The 9,679-nt window shown below is 57.5% G+C and overlaps 1 long non-coding RNA gene across 1 annotated transcript; it reads left to right on the forward strand.

Annotated features, from left to right (window-relative positions):
• Positions 1-803: 803 nt before the first annotated feature.
• On the forward strand, positions 804-7,199 carry LOC139044585 (uncharacterized). The gene is made up of 3 exons (XR_011501649.1): positions 804-912; positions 4,535-4,642; positions 6,614-7,199. It is a non-coding gene; the product is annotated as an uncharacterized lncRNA (long non-coding RNA).
• Positions 7,200-9,679: the final 2,480 nt, after the last annotated feature.

A 9,679-nucleotide genomic window follows, 5' to 3' on the forward strand; every position in this document is an offset into this window, starting at 1 on the left:
GAGAGTCCGGTCAGAGGAAACAGCGCCCTCGCACAGCACGCACACGAGAAGACACACACGGTGCCGCCCAAGGTCCCTGCCTCCCCTCTGTGCCTGAGGTCGTCAGTGGGACTGTGAGTCTGTGTGTGGCTCCAGCCTGGCTGAGGGGCCTAGCCCACAGGGGCTGCCAGTGCAGCTGCCGTTCGCGCTGGGTGCTCCAGCCTTGGGTCTTGGCCTTTGTGCTGGTCATGAACAGTGGATGGTCAGCCTGCCAGGCCCTCAGAGACTTCCAGAGTCAGCCTCCCCGTACAGGATGGAGCCCTACGGGGAGAAAGAGACAACAGGGCCATCGTCACTGTACCCCCCATGCCGCCTGCACTGCGGTCAAGCCCTCCTGGGTTCAGAGCTGAGAGCCCAGTCGCTTCCAGCTCAGGAAGGACAAGCCCCCTGTGCTGCTGGAGAAAGGGCTGTTGCCCCCTGAACTGCAGCTCATGTTCTGGACTGGATGCGGAGGACGGGTAACAATGAAGATGATGGTGAAGATGAAGATGGCGATGACAAGGACGATGACCATGATGACGATGATGGCGGTAGTGAGTCACACGGACGCCGGGTGCTGAGATGTCATCGGGCGTTCTTGTGGATTTGGGCGGCGGGCTAAGCGCTCAGCAACGGGGCCAGCGAAATGGAGGTACAAGGTGAGGGACTGGAGCGGGTGAGGGGTACACGCAATCACACGCTCACACACACACACACACACACACACACGCGCGCACACGCACACACACACACACACACACACACACGCACACACACACGCACGCACGCCCTCTAGTGACACCACCCGCAGGAGACACTCCAGGAGGCCGTCTCGGGTCGGGAGGCCCTCCTCCTCTTCTTTCACTTCTGGATCTTCTGTAGCGACACCCACGGGTTTGTGGCCAGAGGGTCTCTGGAGTAATTCACTGCTGTGGGTCCGGGGCAGCTTGTGGGAGGTGGGAGGAGGGCAGGGTGGCGCAGGCCTTGGGGTCGGGTCTGGGGCCGGTATGCGGGCGTCTGTGCGGGTGGAGGGTGCCCTCTGCTGGCAGAGGTGGGCGCCGCAGCGGGCCTGCAGGACGGGCCCTCCTCTGGGGGCTGCATTGTCACCTGCTGGGGTGCCCGGTCCAGCGGTCTAGTGACCCCACTCAGGCTGGCCTTCTCCCAGGGTGCCACTGGCCCCACTGGCCCCTGGGGACTCGCTCTTGGTGTCACGGGAGGGGTGGGCCACTCAGCAGTGCCCAGAGCCGCTCAGCACTGTCTTGGCCACCTGGGCCTCTCCTGAGAGCCGGCCCCTTGGCATTGATTACCGTGGTCAGCTGGTCTCCTGGGAATGTGTTTTGCTGCTCCTTCCTCCGCCCCCATGAGCCCACATCAGGGCACTATTCCCGGGAAATGGGCAGGATTGGAGTCACATTCCCGTTCACCCACCAAGCACGGAGGCCCCCTACAACAGCTCTGTACAGACGGGGCAGTGGGTGGGGCCCTGGGCTGAGGTTAAGGCGGCCGTCACATTTTGGGTGTGCAGAGCTGGCCTCTGTGGGGTCGAGGAGTTTTTAGCTCTTCTATTAATAGACAGGCCCACAGAGTGCACGCCTTGGGCTGGGACTCTGTGACCACGTCTGGAAGGCCTCCCCTTGATGGCTCACGGTGCCATAATTGCAGCAGCATATTTTTAGTTCACACTTGACTCTGACTGCAGCTCGCTGGCGGGACCCCTGTCATCATGGCTCACCAGGCGCCAGTCCAGGGTTGAAAATGACTACCTCCGACCCAGCGGGAACTTCAGGCCACGTCAAGGCCTCCTGCTGAATGCCCAGGAGATGGGGGCTGGGGTAGGACTCGAGCCTTAGAAGCCAAGCATCCGCTCCTCAGCTCTCCACTGGCCTGCGTCAGTGGAGGGGCAGAGGAAGGCGTCCCTCACAGACCTTCCTGGTGACATTGTGCAGGTGGCTGTCCATGTGAGGGGCCGCTTCGCTGCGGGCCACCACCAGCCAGCACCTGCAGGAATTTTCTGTGTAAATAAAAAGGCACACCAGGGCAGCCCGCCTGCACCCTCACCTCCTCAGGCCCCACACCGCTGCCCAGCACACCCCCTCTGCTACTCAGCTGGTGAGAGTACTTTCTGAGGCATGGACAGAAGCCCAGCCGAGGGGGTCCCAGGCCACAGGCAGGGCCAGCAAACAGGTCCTGAGTTCTTGGGCCAGCACTGAACCTCTGAGGGCACACTCGCAGAAAGCTCTGGGCTCTGCGATCCATAGCACCCCCGAGGAGGCAGGTCTGGAAGCCCTGAGGGGAAGCCAGACAGGGAGGTGGGCTGGAAGCTTCTGGGTCCTGGAGCAGCTTCCCCAGCGGAGGCCCGTGTCTGAGCAGACATGTGGCTCTTTGCGGGGAGCATCCGTGCGTGCCCACCTGCTCTGAATGGTGGAGCATCGCCATCACCCTTCAAGCATCATGGTTGCTATGGAAACGAGTTGTCACCTCACAGGGACAGCACAGCTACACCTTGCTCATCTCCAGGGACCCACGCACTGGGGACATAGTGCCATCTTTGATGTATCTCCACTCCTTCCACGCCGTCCCTTGTCCCTCCTTGGCCCTGGACTGCCCGGGTGCAGGACACTTATGTCTGCAGGGGGAATCAGCCGCATGGTACAGCCTCAGAAAACACTCCCTTGGAGGGAAGGTGTTCCTGTCCTGGTTCTGTTCCAGATGCTCCAGCTGCCACACAGGCAGGACAGGGTCCTTGTTGTCTGGAAGCCGGGATAATGGCAGCTGGCCGACCACTTGAATTGTGCCCTGCCATGAGGTGGCCTATGGCCGATGCAGCTACCAGGGTGAGCCACAGTCTGGGGTCCATGGGCCCTGGTCCAGGACTTTCCATGAAAGCTAATGATGAGCCTGTACACGGGAGGTGGGTCTCATCTGGGGTCGCTTCATTTCAGTGTGTCCCACAGCGCCTGGCCAGGCCACCAGAGGGGCTGGACCCAGGGTAGGGCAGGTTCTCAGACTGTGCCGAGGACCCTTCCTGGAGGATGAACCCCTCCACAGGAAGGAGGGACTAGGGCCCTCAGGCAGGCATGTCCTCCATCACACCCCAGCCCCACCCCACGCTCTGCAGGACCCTCTCCCCCCATAGATGCCCTGAAGGTGCAGCCTGAGCAGTGACTGGAGAACCGAGACATGGCCCCCCTCAGCCTGGACCCTGGCAGCCCTCACCACCCACAGACATGCCTCTGGGGTCCCGCTGTCTTCATTAGCAGGACTTTATGTCTCCGGGAGCCTCTGCCCAGCAAATGGCTCAGTTGTTGGTGACAGCGACTTCCCAAGAGACCAACAACCCTGTGGTGGAAAACACCAACGGCTGAGCCCTCAGCTTCTCTGAATCTCTCACCTTGAAGCCCTCCCCTTGTTCTTCCCACCCGTTCTGGACCAAGGTGTCTAGGTGTCCCCCAGCCTGAATCAAGGCCCAATCCCACATGGAAAGACCCACCTTCAACCAGACCTCCAGGTCTCAGAAAGTTCCGCCCAGCCTCCTCTCCGCCAAGCCCCGCGAGCCCAGCCCTTTCACTGTGGAGGCACAGGCTCTTGAGGTCCCAGGGACACCTGGTGAGGGGGTCTAGGGACCCCTCCCTGGAGGCCGGATGTGGCCATCAAGTGAGTCAGAGGACCATGGGACCATGGGACCACAGGCTGGGGTGGGGGGTTGGAGGAGTCACCCCAAGTTGTCCCACCTCAGCTGGAAACTTCTCAACAGTGGCCCTGCCCGGGGCACTCTTGTCTGACATGGGCTGAAGGCCAGGAACTGCTGGCCACTCCTCTCAGCAACTTGGGACAGCCTGCCACCCTCCTTGTCACCGTGGGATGGCCCACCAGTGTCAGGTCCCCACACGTCCTCCTCTTTGGAAGATCAGTTTTAAGATGTTTCCATTTTGGTCACAGTGACACACAACCAGTCAGCTCAGGCCAGTAGAGAGCCCAGGGTGGGTCCCCAGCATCCACACAAGATCCCCAAGGGCTGTCGACACAAATAATCCATAACCAGTCTATAAATCAAAATTGGGGTGAGTTTATTATGAGCCAGATCTGAGGAGCATGTAGCCCAGAGGAGTCCCTCCACAAAGGGGGTGTGAAGAGTGGTCTTATGCCGTCAAAGAGCATGTGTCACACACGACTGCAACGTCCCTCTTACAACAGTGGCGAGATTGCCTAACCGGCACAGCAATTCACACAGCAACTGACAGACACAGCAGGTAGCAGGTCTGTGGTCTGGAGCTGGGTGGTCACAGCAGGCTGGCCATCAATGCCTAGCCTAGGGAGCGATGCTTATTCTTAAGGAAATGCCAATGCGGGGAAATTACATTTTTATCTTTAGGGGCATTGTTCTTGTCTGCGGGACATAGTAAATGCTTAAAGCAGATATACAGTGTGTGCTCAATGGCCACCTCGGGCCCTTTTGGAAAAAGAAGGTCAGGCTGAATTAGGTTGACACCAAACAGCTTACTCGTGTCTCTTCTAGATCCTACTGCTTGTCATTCATTTGTCAGGACTCAAGGCACCCCTGGACCTCTGCGCTGCCGGAACTGGGGTGGAGCTTGGAGCAAGCCCTCCGGGAGGCGGGGCTCAGGTAAGATTTGGTGTGGCCACACCCTTTCTCATTCCTGGCCATGAAACCATGAAAGTGAGGCCGTCAAATTTCAAAGACATCCATTTTAGACTTCCCGGCAGTGGAAACTCTTCAGCTGGCCCCCGAGTGGATCCGGCAGCCTGACGCCGTGGCGCAGGGTGCTCTGCACAGGAGGGCGCAGGGCTGGGGCTCTGACCCCTTGGCCCAGCCGTGCTCTCCTACCCTGGGTCACCGAGTCCCACAGCTTGTGGTCTCCTGGAGAAGCACCCTTGCCAGGGGTGGAACCTGGGCGAGCGTGGCCCTGGAGGCTGGCTGTGAGGAGGGTGCCTCCCTGGGTCTGGGCGGGGGAAGGAGCCGACAGGGCCTGGGTCAGCCCTGCTGCCCAGGGCTGAGAGTCAGTGAGATGACCTTTTAAGGTCATCTAAGAGTGTTGGTCGGCCAGGCCCTGGAACCCTGGAAGCTTCGTTGTAAGGTGTGCAGTGCGGCAGGTTCGGTGCAGGAAGGAGGCTGGATCCATCCAGATAGGTTTGCGTATCTCAGTCCCTCAGGAGATAGTCGCGTATCTCAGTCCACTGGGGGACGGTGGCGTACCTCAATTCACTGGGAGACCTTTGCACATCTCAAGAGCCAAAATCAATCACGTCCAGGCTAAGGGTTCATGGGGTGGGAATGAAAGGTGCCTGTGCCCTGGACGACCGTGAGCTCCCCGCCTATCTCCCCCTAAAGCCATGGGTGGGGTGACCAGCAGCTAGCTGGGGCCACCACATCCCCCAAGGCCGCTGCCCAGACTCCCACAGGACCTGGGTGCCCTGGGGTGGCTGGGGCTGTGCAGTGCTCCCCTGAGCTGCCAGGGAGGAGTTGCCAGCTTCTGCAGCCCTGGGTCTCGTCCGCTGGCCAAGTGACCATCACTGTTAAGAGGCACCTGTCCTGCCCAGCATCAACTGGAGTTTACTCTAGAAACGGGCAGGAAAATCAGTCTTCTGCTAGATTACTGTAAATGTTGTAAATGTGTTTGTTTGTTTTTTTCTGTAATGTTTAAGAGAATTTGGCCTCAGCCACAGCTTCATTGCGTTTGTTTAAAACATGTAATCAAAGCCAGGTACCTGAGGGTTACCTTAAATAGTCAATAAGAACACGGTTACCCTTTGACCTTGTACCCCACACAGACAGAGGAAAAGAAGTTAATCTTGTTAATTTGCTGTTTTCTTGTTTTGCTTTATTTTTTTGGTGAGGAAGGTTGTCCCTGAGCTAACATCTGTGCCAGTCTTCCTCTATTTTGTATGTGGGATGCCGCCACAGTGTGGCTTTCACAAGCAGTGTGTAGGTCCACACCAGGAATCTGAACCCACAAACCCTGGGCCATCGAAGTGGGAGAGTGCAAGCTCAACCACTACGCCACCAGGCCAGCCTCTGCTGTTTTCTTGTTTAACCTGAGGGGTGACTCAAGGGTCATGAGGATATATGAGCTTGTTTTGCAGAAGAAAAAGAAGGCCTTCAAGGAAGTTATGATCACCAGATAACAGCCTCTCCCCCACCTACCACTGCCTTGATGCCCAGAAGTCAGATTGCCCCAGGGCTCATCTGGAGTAAAAGAAAGAGGACTTCCCCTTTGTTTCTCTGAAACTCCTCCTCCCAAGCCCCTTAGCTTTATAAAACCTCCTGCTGGGGCCAGCACTGTGGCTGAGTGGTTAAGTTTGTGCACTCTGCTTTGGCCACCCAGGGTTTCACTGGTTTGGGTCCTGGGCGCCAACCTAGCACCGCTCATTAGGCCATGTTGACGCGGCGTCCCACATAGCAGAACCAGAAGAACCTACAACTAGAATATACAACTATGTACTGGGGCTTTGGGGGAGAAAGAAGAAGAGGAAGATTGGCAACAGATGTTAGCTCAGGGCCAATCTTCCTGACCCAAAAAAAGTGATATCAAACAAACAAACGAAAACCCCCTGCCCTCTTCTCTTGTTAAGGCAGATTTGAAAGAACCCATCCTCCCGCCTTCTCATTTTGGCCAGTTTGAATAAACCTCTCTCCATCTTCAAGAGCCGTGTCTCCGTGACTGGCTTACTGCGCATCGAGCACACAACTTGAGATTAAGAGGCTCCATACCATGATGATGCCATCATCTCAGACACCCTGCTCCTGTGTTGAAAGAACTCTAAATGAGACTGAAGTTCACGTTTTCAGACTTTTAACTTGTAGAAAAAAATTTCTGTTTCAGTGGAAAATGATGTGTTGCCTAGAGGGCATCTGTCTAGGGCATCTGATTTCACCCACCGGGTCTCAGAGCTCCCTTCTACCTGGGCAAGTGGTGGATGTGTGTCTCCCAGGAGTTCAGGGGACTCTGTGCAAAACCAGGATCTCCTCCGTTGATTTCAACATTCGCGAGCTATGCATGTGTCTGTCCTTCAGATTCTCTCCAGGGGCTGCTTATAACACCTGCCCGGGTCTCCCTTGACTAACGAGTAAGTAAAATCTTTAACACAAGCTCATTTCCATCTCTGTGCTCCTCCTTTATCTGGAAATTATCTTTTAACAAATGTATTAAATTCATAGGAATTATTTACTACTTGCCAAAGTTGCATTTGTTAACCCACACAATATAACTACTTAAGGAAACAAATATATTAAACTAATACACACAGTTTAAAATGTGGGAAGGTGCTTAAGTTTCTAAGCAGGAACAATTATGCAAAGACCCCATGACAGTTTTCAGACTTATTAATAGAATTAAATGTATAGTATTGTTGAAAAGAAAACTACAGCCCCCAAAACAGCGTCACTTGTGCGAAAGCTCATCACACAAACCCGGATTTAACACGTGGTCTGATTGCAGTGTCAACCTCTCCCAGAAATGTCATCTTAATCGACCAGTCTGGCATTTTCTGGTCCATGACTGGTAAGGTGATCTGTCCCCTGGCCCTCACTCTCTCCTCGCCCAGAGGAAGAGAGGAATCTGCATGACAAAGACACTGCCTTCCCCTCCCCCAGGAGCAGAAGGCCTGGGCTAAAAATAATCCCCTTTTCTTTCTGACAGCTCCCCTGCCCCCTCTCCTCCTGTGAAACCTTCCTTCTTGTCTAACCCCTCCTGCGCCCCTCTCCTTGCTAGATGGGACACTGCGAGACTCATGAATCACCCGATAAAGCCAATTCGATCTTCGGATTTACTCAGTTGAATTCTGGTTTTGACAGTATGGACTCAACACTTATGGAGAGACTATGGTTTCACAGCAGTGGGGTCTTGGCTGCCTGCCTCCTGTCCCAGCCCGCAGTCTCTGCTCCCGCCCCAGCGCAGCGTCCACACTCGCCCACCCAGGGCCTTGTCCGGCCTTCTCCACCTGGAGCACCTCTAGCTTCAACTCAGGCCCAGACAAAGGCCCCTCCCCTGAAGGCCATGCAGAGGTCAGCCTGCTACTTGCTGCTTCCCTTTAGCAGATGTTTGTACAGGTAAAGGAATGCCATTCAGCGATTGCGTCTGCATCTCTGGGAAATTCTGCTCCTGTTTTATGAGCCCAGCTGGGCCCACTGCCTCTCCTACCCCCACCCCACCTCCAGAGCCCCCATTCCCCACCCCCCCACCGTTGGTCTGTGGCACTTAGGGGAGCGATGTCGGGAAGCGTCAGCAGGTGGCACCGCTGCACCGTGGCGACCCTCATGGCAGATTCAAAGATGACCACCAGGAGAGCAAAGGGCTGCTCACCCCTCCCAGCCAGACATCCTGCCCTGGGAAGCCCCTGTGTGGGGCTCCAGGCCACAGGAGCTCGAGGCCAGGTCTCGCAAGAGGAGGGACTCGCACGGCCTTGGAGACACACATAGGGCTCTGCTGTTTGCAGAAGTTTCACACGTCTGGGAGCTTCCACACACCCTGGAGGGGGTATGATCCTGGGGTTCAGAAGGCGAAACTGAGGCATGGAGCAGTTTGTCATTACCTGGCCTAAGTCCAGCTGCTTGGAAGTGACCAAGTGGACCCAGCGTTCCAGCACCTCCCCCTGCCAGCATCCCTCTGACCCCCGAGCCCCAGGTGGATGGACCCACAGCTGGCAAGTGAGCTCCAGGCAACTCTGCCTTGGGGGCCCAGTTCTAGGGGCACTGGAAATGCTGAAGCTCCTGGGGAGGGCCCGGCCCCGGGAGCAGAGGCCCCAACAAGGCCTGAGCCAACTCCCCACGGATAGGAGGGTCAGCCCTCGGCCCTGGAGGCCAGGTCTCCTGGGGTCAAGGAGCTGGTGCGGCACCCACAGGGGAACGTGAGGGCGTCGGCCTAGGGGCACCCCACCCCACGGGCACCCTACCCCATCCCGCACCTGCCATCTTGGAGCAGGGTGCCACCCTCCCCAGCAAGCTAAGCCCCAGGATGACTTGCCACATCTGGGCTGCGCCCACACCACGGGGAAGCTGCTCAGAGCCAGGGTCCACCTCTGTGGCACCCGTGCACGAGGGAGCTGCCTGCTGGGGAGTCTTCTGCTACGCGGCCAGAAGAGGGCCCCCATGTCCCTCCATGGCTGTAGGGACCCCCCCAGAGACCGCGGGGCCAGGTTACTGGGTACCCAGCAGGCAGCAGAGGGCCCCAGGGCTGAGCTGGCTCATCCTGTCCTCCTCCCTTCTGGGCTGGAGCCCTGTTGGGACTTTCAGCTGAGCTCTGATGGTGGCTCCCACCCATTCCGGGAGCAGCAGCTCTGCTAGCCTCTCTGAGGGCCACCACCCCAGGAACCGCACACGGCTGTGCCAGGAGGGCTGGGGGCCTGCAGGGCCATGCTCTCCACTGCTGCCCCATTGGGCTCACGGTTTCCTGCCCATGGCTGCAGCTTACCCTGCCCCCCACACAGTGACACCCCCGTCCAAGGGTCCCAGCACCCCAAGCACACCCAGGAAAGGCTGGCGCCCCATTATTTCAAGGTGGACCGTCCTCTCTCCTCTCCCAAACCTCCTCCTTTCCTGGGCCAGCTGAACATCCCAGTAGCTTCCTGCACACCACAGGGGTCTGCCTCCTTCCCCTCTCCTCCCTCCGCTGTCCTTCCCTCCCACAGCCCACAGCCGTGCCCC

Source organism: Equus asinus, chromosome 2, assembly GCF_041296235.1.
Source record: "Equus asinus isolate D_3611 breed Donkey chromosome 2, EquAss-T2T_v2, whole genome shotgun sequence".
In the NCBI taxonomy this organism is placed as follows: domain Eukaryota; kingdom Metazoa; phylum Chordata; class Mammalia; order Perissodactyla; family Equidae; genus Equus; species Equus asinus.